Source organism: Acinonyx jubatus, chromosome C1 (assembly GCF_027475565.1).
Source record: "Acinonyx jubatus isolate Ajub_Pintada_27869175 chromosome C1, VMU_Ajub_asm_v1.0, whole genome shotgun sequence".
Taxonomy (NCBI): Eukaryota; Metazoa; Chordata; class Mammalia; order Carnivora; family Felidae; genus Acinonyx; species Acinonyx jubatus.
Genome location: NC_069381.1, coordinates 125,418,107 through 125,430,245, shown reverse-complemented (window position 1 = coordinate 125,430,245; position 12,139 = coordinate 125,418,107). Strand labels below are relative to the sequence as shown.

Genomic DNA, 12,139 nt, shown 5'->3' with positions numbered 1-12,139 from the left:
CCCCACCAAAGGAATATGTTTCCTGTGTGGCAAAGGCATACATAACTTATCGCAAACAATGTGAGGCTCTAGTACAGCATTGATTTACCTTGGATCATCTAGCCTTCGGTTTTCAGTAATGGTTTATTCTTCTAATTGGCACTCACCACACACCAGCTTTTTGTTTAAATGTTTGGGTATGTGATCTATCTCTGCTTGAGGTCAGGGACCATTTCTTAGATACTTTGTCATTTTTTACCACATGTATTGAGTGGTCAATAAATATTTGTCAAATAAGAATCATATGTTAACACAGAACAAGGTCAGAATTTGCTATATGCCTGTGGTTCTCAATCATGGATGCCCATTTGAATTATCCAGGGATCTTTTTCAAAAATTGTCAGGCCCAATCCCAGAGCTACAGATTTATTTGGGTCTAAGGTAGGGTCTGAGCATGCTACCCAGACTTTATGTTTAAAAGGCTTCACAGATAATTCTAATGGGCAGCTAGGGCTAAGAATCACTGCTATGAGCCATTGTGATATAAGACAAGGCAGGCAGATCAGCGAACAGCCTAAGCAGCACCATTTTACTTTTTCTTAGAGCAGTGCTTCCCAAAGCATGATCTCCAGATCAGCAGAATTGGCATCATCTAGCAAGTTGTTAGAAATGCAAATTCTTGGCCCCTCCCAAACCTAGAGAATCAGAAAGTCTGTGAGTGAGATCCAGCCCTTCAGATGAATCTGATGCCTGTTGAAGCTTGGGAACTACCACAATAAAGAAATACGTTGAACTAAAAAAGACAATGCTGTGAATGTCTTAAAGAAAATGATTTCAAGTATATTCAACTCAAAACATATTTCAGTTTATGCTTCATGAAACAACTCTCTGGTCCATAGTTTTTCTTACTACTATCCTTTGGGCACCTAAAAAGTAAATTTCAGCATATAATAAAAAGTACTGTTAATACCAGACACTGGAGATAAGTGCAATTGGCATTCCCTGCACAGAAACACTGGGCCTGGAGGAGGGAGTGACTGCATCTTATGAGCTCCTGTCCCATTGATTGCTTTATGCTTTGTGGTGGCCCTTAATGCTTGGGCAAGAGGTCTGTTACTCAATTTCGGTTTCCACTCATTGTAAAATCAAAGGCAGCAGGAACTCCAAACCACGGGCCCAACTTTCTAACCAGGTTTGCAGAACTTCTGAAGAAGCCATGGTCAGAAATAGGTGTTCCTTTTCTCCCTGACATGAGGCTGTGAATGTAGAATGTGAACACCCTCATCCTGTCTTCCAAAATGTGTTTCCTCAAGTGCTCCGCAGTGGATCTGACTCAGCCTTGGAGGGTGAGGGGCAAGAGAGGTAGTGGCAGTTGGTGGTGGCAAGGGGGAAGTGACAAAGGGAAACTCGGGGGCTGGTGGCAACAGCAGAAGTGGTGACTGACAGCACATGATGTGGTGAGGGATGATGCCGTGACTGTCACATCCCACGGTGACAGCCACACCTTTATCCCCGGATCCAGCAAAGGAACGGGTAGATTGGGCCTGTTGGTTTAAAAATGGATAAAGCCAGTGGTAATTCGTACCTGTGAGCAGATTTCTCCAAGAATAATCTCTGTGCTACCTGCATTGAAATCACCAGGGGTACTTGCTAAAGCTGCATGCAGCTTCCTGGACCCCACCTCAAACCTACTGAGTCAGCATTTCTGAGAGTAGGAGGTCCAAAAATCTGCACTTAAACAAATCCCTCAGGTCCTTAAGATCTAATTTTCACAAAACTGCCCAAACATTGGTTTGAATTTTTTTAATTTTTTAAAGTTTTTTTACTTATTTTGAGAGAGAGCGAATGAGCACAGGAGGGGAAGAGAGAGAGAGGGAGAGAGAGAATCCCAAGCAGGCTCTGTGCCATTAGTGCAGAGCCCCACCAGGGCTTGATCTCATAAACCTTGAGATCATGACCTGAGCCAAAATCAAGAGTCAGGTAATTAACTGACTAAGCCACTTAGGCACCCCTGATTTGAAGTTTGAAGTCAGTTAATGTTCAACATTGACTCTATGTAAGGAGCTTCAGGAGATACAGAAATATGTCTTAAGGTATGGTCCCTCACATAGAGGAATTAACCATAGTAATAGCAGTAGCAGTACCAGTACCAGTGATAGATAAACAAAGACATACTAAATTGTAAAAGGGTTGAATGAAGCAGGAAAAGTGGCAAGGGAGGTGTGTGAGGGTTCAAATGAGAAAGCTCAAAACTCAGGGTTCAGGAAAGGCATTGGGAATGAGGTGGCATTTCAGATTTTTTTAAATAACTGTTTCCTCCTAAAACAGGACTACATTTATAACAGTAGCCTCCATTACTTGCAGACATGTGAGGTCATTCCTGGGGGAACAGGCAAAAGCAGGATTCTAGGTAGGAGCAGCAGCATATGCAGTGTTGTATACTGATCAGTATTTCTGCCTTCTCTAGAATTTGCTCTTAGGAAGAATCCTGAAGGGCCCTGGAGTTAGGATGTTGGGTTGTGTTTCAAGCTAGCTAATGCTAACTTATGTTGTGTCCAGTGATTTTTTTTTTCTAATTTTGGCTGGTTTCATAACATAAAGAAAACTGAAGTATCAAACAATTAGACAAATAATGATAAAACATAATGCTGCTTTAAGGGAAAGAGTATAGATGTCTGCAGTTCACTTTGAAATGCATCCAAAAAATAAGGTAGAAGGATCAAAGGATGGTTAGACAGATAGATATGTGATAAACAAGTTTAATGAAATGGTAACAGTAGAATCTAGGTAATGGTGTTCCCTGTGAATATTCTTTGCTGTGTATTTGAAATTTTTCCTAATAAAATTGGGGGTGGAGGGGTCTGCTTCCATAGGTCATGTGACCTTGAGCAAATCTGTACCTGTCTGGGCTTCACTTCGCTCAGCTATCAAGGGCATCAAACTAGCCAATCGCCACGTTCCCTTCTGATTCCCAAATTCTCTCATTCCCTTGTCCTTTCTGACAGGGAACCCAAGGGTTACTACAGAGACGGTCACCTAACCTACCATGCCTTAGCTCAGCTAATAAAGGTAGTTAATCTTCCTTTAGTGTGGCAGGGATGACCTAACTCAAACCCAGACAGAGTTACACTGCTGTCTGTGGTTCTAGAGCAGGTGCCACACAAGTCAGACCTTGAAATTTGTTTTGAAACTGACCACCTGTTACTGTGATTGTGTGACTGTTTTCCTGGCTTATGGGATTTTACTTCAGCTGTTGTTCTCAGGCGAGAGTTTATTTCCTCTAGGAATCACTCAGTCCACTTGCCCTAAACTTAGCATTTGTGTGTAGGGATCTTCCGGAGACTGATTCAACCATGCAGTGCTGAATAGTCCGCCAAAAGATCTGAAGTCACCCACAGACTTCAGTGACAGATTTTTAAGAAGTTGAGAATCCTCTTTCAAGTGTTTTGTTACAGATAATCATCTCTTTGAATTTTGCTTCAGGGAGAAGGAGCTGAAAGGATCAGATTTACAGTTGCTCCTGAGTGGGTTTTTCTCCTACTAACAGACAGCATTGTGCTGAGTCAGCAGTTCTCTGGCATTGGTTGCTTTGCTGAAAACTCTTGTGCCTGTAAAATTTTACTGCAAGTTAAAACTTGTCAGACAAGGATTCAGTTTTTCTCTGATAGTTTGAAGAGAACGATACAACTGTGGAACTAGAATGGACTTTAGTGATTAACTAGTAAAGCCCTTCATTTTAGAACTGAGGCAAGAGAAGCTCAGTGACAGTTTTATAAAGAGACTTGCTCAAGGTCATAAACCTTGTTAAGGACTGAGCTAGAAATCTACTTATATTGCAGACTGTACTTATATAAAAGGAAACAAAAAGAAGCTTAATAAGCTGTGCTTATAAATATTAGGTTCATTTTCTTAAAAAAAAAAAAGCCATGATGTTTTAGTTTCCTATTGCTGCCTAACAAACCGCCACAAGACTGAGTGGCTTCAGAGAACAATGTATTATTATTTGTCATGATTCTGTGAGAGAGAATAATATTTGGCTCCTCATGCAGGTGTAATCAGATGGTGGCTGGGGCTGAACCTCTAAGAGGGCCTCTTTATTCACATGTCTGGTACCTGAGGTGGGCTGGCAAAGTTGGGGGCTGGTCAAAGGTCTCTTTCTATGTGGACAAGATGGACTTCTTACAACATGGTGGTTCCAGGGAGTCAGATCTGTTACATGGCAGCTGCCTTTCCCTGAAACAAGCATTTCAGTGCACATTGCCAAGGATTCTTATGCCCCAACTTCTGTTTGATTCTACTGCCTACACAGAGTAAGCCTAGATACATGGGAGGAGAACTATAAAAGGGCATGAATATCAGGGGGCAGGGCTCATTAGGGATCATCTTTGGAGACTACCTATTACACATAATATCACCACCACTCTTTTTTTTTTTTTTTTTTTTTGAGAGAGAGAGAGAGAGAGAGAGAGAGCAGGGGAGGGGCAGAGAGGGGAGGGGACAGAGGATCCGAAGCCGGCTCCACATGAACAGCAGTGAGCCCAATGTGAGGCTTGAACCCACAAACCATGAGATCATGACCTGAGCTGAAGTTGGACACTCAATCAGCTGAGCCACCCAGGTGCCCCACCACTACTCTCTTTTTTTTTTTTTTTAACGTTTATTTATTTATTTCGAGAGACAGACAGAACCCCAAGCAGGCTCCATGCTCAAAGCATGGAGCCTACCGCAGGGCTCAATCTCACAAACCATGAGATCATGACTTGAGCTGAAATCAACAGTTGGACACTTAACCAACCGAGCCACCCAGGTGCCCCACCACTATTCTTTGAGATAATATGTTTTAACATTTTGCAAACAGAGCATGAAGTCATTTTAAAACCTATGGATTATGTTAAGGCACGACTAGAGGTGACATGAGATGGCTGGAGGGGCATGGAGTTTGGAACTAGAAAAGCCTGAATTCAACTCCAAGCACTATCACTTACAAACTGAGACTTCAAGCAAGTGATTTAATTACTTTGAGTGTAAGTTTCAACACGTATATTATTAAGATAGTATTTACTTCAAACTAGTATTGGTAAAAATTAGATACATAATGGGTGTTAAGCTCTTCACACATAATAGTTGTCAATACATTTCAGTTCCTCTTATCCTCAACCATCTCTAGAATTCAGAAATCTAGCCAGGTCTTCACTGAACGCATTTTTGAGTATATCTGATGGACCCTGTTCTGTGCTAGGAGATGGGGATTCAAACATTAATAAGACATGTTTCCTTCCTTCAAGGAGCTAATGCTCTGTTGAGGGAGAAAAAAGTATAAGCAGTCATGCAACCTAGTGAGTGAGGTACTATAATGAAGGCAGACTAGATGTTAGATTGGGAGCACAAAGTAGGGAATGGTCCACTCTACAAGAGTTCACAGGGAAGACTTCATATAGAAGAGAACATTGAGAAGTACCATGAAAAACATGCTTGCCATACACAAGAAATGGGGAAAGAAAAATCAGTGGAGCAGCAGTAGCACTTGCAAAGGCACCTAAGCACAAAACCTCACTGAGTAGTGAAAGCAGTTCAACAGCACTGAAGAAAGGAACAGTGGGAAATGAAGTCAGGTAGAAGCTTAATCAAAGGGGCCTAAGCAAGAGATGATGAAGGTCTGAGGTAGAGCTGTGGTAGAGATGAAGAGGAAGACAGGGACTAGAGAGAAATCTAAGGAGTAAAATGAAAGGAGTGATTGGCTATGCAAAGTGAGGAAGGAAGGAATCCAGAGACAATGCCTAGATTTCTAGCCAGTATGATGCAGTGAATGGTATAGTTATTAGCTTATAGAGTGTATCCAAGAGGAAGAATGGGTGGCTTAGTAATGAATTTGGTTTTGGATATACTTAAGATATCTGCAGGACATTCAGAAAAGAACTGTTCCACATACAGTTGAATTTATGAGTCTCGAGTTTGTGGGAGTTGGTTGAGCAGGAGAGACTTGGGAGTTATCTGACAGTTTGGAGAAGTCCTTTTAAAAGTTAATCTTTTCCAGGCTAGCCAGGTAAATAAATGATGTCTGAGGTTGTAATGATTGCTTTAACAACTGTAGCTTTTAGCTTTAAAGACTTTATTTTTCTAAAATTTTCTTCTTAACTAGAAGATGTAAGCAAAGGAAATTAAGTACAACAGTTGGTAAAGGACTACAGGAGTACACCAAACAGGTAAAGTATCTTTTTAAAAAAATGCTTGTTGGGGCGCCTGGTGGCGCAGTCGGTTAAGCGTCCGACTTCGGCCAGGTCACAATCTCGTGGTCTGTGAGTTCGAGCCCCGTGTCAGGCTCTGGGCTGATGGCTCGGAGCCTGGAGCCTGTTTCCGATTCTGTGTCTCCCTCTCTCTCTGCCCCTCCCCCGTTCATGCTCTGTCTCTCTCTGTCCCAAAAATAAATAAACGTTGAAAAAAAAATTAAAAAAAAAATGTTTGCTTATTTATTTATTTCATGGGGGGGGGGGGGGCGGAGGAGACAGAGAGAGAGAGAGAGAGAGAGAGAGAGAGAGAGGGAGAGAATCCCAAGCAAGCTCTGAGCTGACAGCATGGGCTTTATCTCATAATCCATAAGAGTAATAAATAGAGTCAGAGTCTAATAAAAGTTATGGAATTATTGGGACTTTGGTTTAACTCTTTTCAGTAAAGTTCAGTATCATTTGTGCTTATTCTTCTCAAGACCCTGTAAGAGAAGTATATCAGCAACAAGGGGCTATGAGTTCTAATTCTCATTCGTCTATTCTCTAGCATAATTAGTTCTCAAACTTTTAGGAGCTTCATAATCACCTAGAAAGCTTATTTCTTTTTTAAATCCAGATTTCAGAGCCCTACCTTCACTGATTCTCATTCCCGTAGGTCTGAAATAGTCCTAGGTATCCCAGGTGACTCTGATAAAACTATATGACCATAAGCAAATGGAATCATTTCTTAGGGCTCAGTTTCCTCATCTGTGAAATGGGAATGACACCTGCCTTGCCTACTTCCCAGGGCTTTTTTTTGAAGTCTAGAAGCATAGTGATGTATGTGAAAGGGCTCTGAACACTATGGGTTCTCCACACAGGTAAGATGTTGATATTGTCTAGGGCAATGCATCAGAAACATCTAAAGGCCTTGTTAAGACACAGGTTGCTGGACTTAACAATTTAAGGTAATCTTTAAGTTTATGAATCAGTTTGTGAGTATGTCTGGGGTGGGGCCCAAGAATTTGCCTTTCTACCAAGTTCCCTGTAGGAATTTCCCTGTGGGAATGCTACTGGTGTGAAGACTAGGCTTTGTGAACTTTCTTTCTGGGACTCAAAAGTATTGATCTTAGGCCAATTGACTGATAGCTGTTGAGTTGGTTCAGAGGATTCCTGACCTTACCATATAATTCTCTGGGCACAGCTCTTCACTGTTCATGATCCCCAAAATCTCATTCCTGATCCAATAAATATTTTCTAAGCACCTCAATGTGCCAGTGCCTTGGGCACTGAAAATAAAACTCTCCACAAAACATACCCAAAAAGGAATTAATAAAATGATTCCAGATAACAAGTGCCATTAAAAAGTATGAAACAGAGCAATGGGATAGACAGTGGCTGAGTTGTGGGTGGTTCTTCATACAGAGTGGTCTCTATATGAAGTAATGAAATAAAGGAGTTAGCTGTACTGAGGGGATAAGAGCACTCCAGGCAGAGGGAACAGGGAATGCAAAAGCTTAGAGGCTGGGATTAGCAAATGAGCATAGAGTGGTGTGAGATCAGACTGGACTAGTGGTCAGGGTCAGTGAATATAGGATCCTGTAGGCATTGGTGGTTGTAAATTATGAGTCAGGTCTGTAGTAGGGTATAGACCAGCCCTTCCCTAATTTTAATGTGTATGCAAATCACCAGGAATCCCCTTAAATGCAGACTCTGACTCGGTGGTCATAGGAAAGGGACAGGCAGTCTGAATTTCTACTAAGCTAGATGCTGCTGGGAACCAGAGCACACCTTGAGTAGCAAAAGCATAGAAGAAAATAGGTTCTGTCATCCCTCAATCAGGGAAAAGTGCCATCTTCCCTGAAGGGTGGATAAAAGTTAAAGACAACGGTGGAAGATGGGGAACTAGGGAAAAATCATGATGTTGGGGAATTCCAGACACTAAAAATTATTATTCAGGAGGAACTATGGTCCTCCTTCTAGGATACAGATACAGAGACTAAAACATTGTCACCAAAATAAAGAATCTGAATTAAAAAAAAAGAATTCTCTTGGTAGTTTATTTAGAAGCAGCTGGAATAGATTTCCAGAGTGAGTCTTTTCTCACGGTTTAGTGCTGCTGCTTCCTCCTGGTCCCACCAGCTCTGCTTTCCCTCTGCTTGCAAAAGTAGTGATTGTTGGAGCGCCTGGATGGCTCAGTCGGTTAAGCAGCCCATCTCAAAGTTCATGGGTTCCAGCCCTGCATTGGGCTCTGCACTGAGAGATTAAGATTTAAGATTCTCTCTCTCCTTCTGCCCCTGTCCCGCTCTCTCTCTTTCACTCTCAAAATAAATAAACTTAAAAAAAAAAAAAAGTAGTGACTGTTTCCACAACCTCTTTAACCTCCTATGGCTCCCTGTGGCTAGTGCCCACAGCCAGAGCTCAAAGCTGCCTGCCCCTCCCTCTCTTACATATTCACTCCAGCCCCGCTAACAAAAGTTGTTGGCCCTTCTCCCTCCATTCCCCAGGTAAAGGCCTGGGGCTTGGCTGGAAAAAGAAGAGAAATGGAGGACTAACAACCAGCAGGCAGACCAGGGAGAAGTCTTTGGCTCTGCAGCACTGCCTGGAGCACAAACTTGAAAATACTGCCAGGGTACCTGGGTGGTTCAGTCAGTTAAGTGTCTGACTCTTGACTTCGGCTCAGGTCATGATCTCGCGGTTAGTAAGTTGGAATCCCCCCAACCCTCGCTGACAGTGTGGAGCCTGCTTGGGATTCTTTCCCTCTCTGTCTCTCTCTCCCTCTCTCTTTCTCTCTCTCTCTGAATTCCTCTCTCTGGCCCTCCCCCTCTCTCTGCCCCTCCCCCTCGAGCACTCTTTCCCTCTCAAAATAAATAAACTTTAAGAAAGAAAGAAAGAAAGAAAGAAAGAAAGAAAGAAAGAAAGAAAGAAAGAAAGAGAAAGAAAGAAAGGAAATACAGCCAGAATCTGCCTCCCCTCTTCCCTGCCCCTCCTCTCTCTGGGGGTGGAAGTGGGAATGGAGTAGTTTTATGTTATAGACCATATGGCTTTCTCCTTTAAGGAAAAATCTTCCTAGAATGCATCCAGAAACACTGTAGTAAAAAAAAAAAACAAAACCTTAAAACCTTAAAAAACCTTGCATAAACTTCTATACCTCATGCTAGATCCCTTGTTTGTTATCATAAGCACGTGTTTCCCCCAAATTTCCTGTTTTTTAGATGATCTGTGAATTGGAAATTTTGTCTGTGGAAGGAAAGCCACATTATTGAAGCTGTAAACAATAGAATGACTATGGCTTTAATCCTTTGAATAAGACTTTGTTTCCCATTGACCGAAAACTTCCTAAAGGAAGGAAAGCTAGGAACATTCAGGAAGGATTTGTATTTTATTTTACAGCAGCTTTGTGAAGGGGTAAAATCATTTGGAAACCTTAGATTCCCTTTCCTGGTTGATGGACATCAGAACACACAGCCGGCTGGGCTCTGGCTGCAGACGGTCCCTCCCCGCCCACCAAAGACTTCCTGACCCCAGTGCCAGCTTTGTTTTCTTATTGTCACAATGACACCAACAGACGTTCATCCTGTGCCAGAGTTTCGTATATTCCTGAGACAGGCTAGGAACAGGTGCACCCACCATTTATCTCAATGTATTTATATGGGTCAAAATATTTCCCTAATATAGTCCATATACCTTATATTGTATACTCCATAATTCACAGATTATGTGTCCGTTAAAGAGATATAAGAATAACAACTGCAAACTTAGTCATCATCCATTGAACTTTTAAATTATTTTAAAACCCCTCCCCCAAAACTGTATTTTCATTTATTTGGTATACCAACAATCATTTTCTTTAGAAATAAAGTAGAATTAATTAGCCAAATCATCCTTACAATTTGGGAGAAAGGATCTGTGGAAGAGAGAAGCTGGCCTTAAATCCCAAAATGCTGATGTGGCTATTCCTGCTTTGTGCAAATTCTGTGCCAGAGGCATAAATTATGGAGCCCAGTGCACAGGCTGTTAGGCCCCACTGCAGAAGCCAAAAGGGCCTCTTGGACACCTGCCCCTTCAGAGATTCTGAGTGATATCATCCTCATTTATTAATCTCCACTGAATGAATACCACATGCACCCCTTATGGCCATCAGCCCTTAGGGCTCTGCCTCAGGTATGTGTCTGGGGACATAATTTAGATATTCGTCATCCTGAGAATTATATTTCAAGCAGCAAATCCTAATTATAGGTTTGCTCCATAAATGACTTCCCAGAGACAGAAGGTACAGCTGAAGTTAGGCTCTGGTCTTTGTGAGGTGTAATTAGAGAAGGCAACACCTCTTTATCCACAGAGTCCTGTCTTTATGGCATTACCTGTGCCAGTGGGAACAGCCAGCCTCCTACTCTGTTAAAGACACACTGGGGAAGAGAGACTGGGCCTTGGCTGAAAGACAGGATCCATTTCCAGTGTTTTCCAAAGTTATGCCTGCTTTGTCTTAAGTCAGGGAAGGCCTCCAAGTTACTTTCAGTAGAAGATTTAAAAGGCTCTTTCTATATTAGAGTTTTCAGTCTTTTGTCCAAACATGGACCATTTTGAGAGCCTGTTGGTAATTATAAATCATCTCTCCCCCCCACCCCAAAATGCACATACATGTAGACACACAAAATATTGCATACCATTTCAAGGAGGTCATGGACTCCTGGAGACCAGTAAACCTCAGATTAAGAACATGCAATCAAGGGGCACCTGGGGGGCTCAGTCGGTTAAGCATGCAACTTCTGCTCAGATCATGATCTTGTGGTTTGTGGTCTGAGCCCCACGTCAGGCTCTGTGCTGACAGCTCACAGCCTGGAACCTGCTTTGGATTCTGTATCTCCCTCTCTCTACTCCTCCCGTACACGTGCTCTGCCTCTTTCAAAAATAAATAAATGTTAAAAAAAATTGTTTTAACATGCGATCAAGACTTAGATACCTTTTAAAATTAGAGAAGTCAGTTTTATACTACACATTTCCAAAGCATCTAGGGGATGAAAGTAAAAGGGAAGGGCCTAAAAGATCGTACTTTTCTAAAATAGATTGTGGCAGTTGCCTTTTTCCTGAGCAACCATTATATAGTAGAGTCTGAAACACCAGCTTACACTCTAAGGCTAAATGGTATCCCGTGGTTATACACATGTACAATATATACTGTCTATGTACTCATAGGTACCCTGCTGGTTGCTTGGTTTGTATGGGGCCAAGAGCTCTGCCCATAGCACTTATTCCTCACAACAGCCACACAAGGTAAATATCACTAACCTGTTCTACAGCTAAGGTCATTGAGGCTGAAAGAAGAAAGCAATTTTCCCAAAATCACATAGTGATTCAGCAGCAAAAATGGGGCTCTGACTCCAAAACTGTCTGTCTCCAAAGCCCCTGCTCTGAATAAGGCATGACAATGCAGACCTACTGAATACTGGAATTAACTTTTTTTACTTCCCTCAGAGTTCCTGAGGCAGTTACCAGGAAGAATAGGAGGCAAAAGGGCTTCAAGACTACTTGAAGCAAAATCACACACCTTTGCATTGAAACGGCTGACTAGGAGAGACTGGAAGGCAGCAGTCCAGTTGGAAAGTGGCCCTGGGAGCCTGTCTTAGGGCCACAACTGCCTAACAAGCACAGAGGCCTCCCTCCACTGTTAAGTCTAACTAGCATGGCTTTGGCTGTCTCTGGCCCCTGTTATTAGAAGCGGTGGTCATTCCTTCCTTCAGTCTGACAGGTGCCGAGAGGCTCTGTGCAGCGCTCCAGCCTGGCTCTTGTGGTCTGGAGAATGAGTAAAGAGCTCTGGCCCAGAGCAGCACTGCTTCTCTGCTCTCTCCTCCAGGTTGCTGCCTGCTTGTCACTCTGCTGCCCTCTGTGGAGGAGGCCCAGTGGGGATGAGGAACTTGGGGAAACCATGCAGGCATTCTACCCTGCCCTGAACTGTG

At 42.6% G+C, this 12,139-nt stretch overlaps 1 long non-coding RNA gene across 1 annotated transcript in view; it reads right to left on the bottom strand.

Annotated features, from left to right (window-relative positions):
- LOC128314014 (uncharacterized) overlaps positions 1-12,139 on the bottom strand; it is a 271,881-nt gene that overhangs the window by 244,591 nt on the left and 15,151 nt on the right. The gene's annotated exons all lie outside the window — the stretch shown is intronic.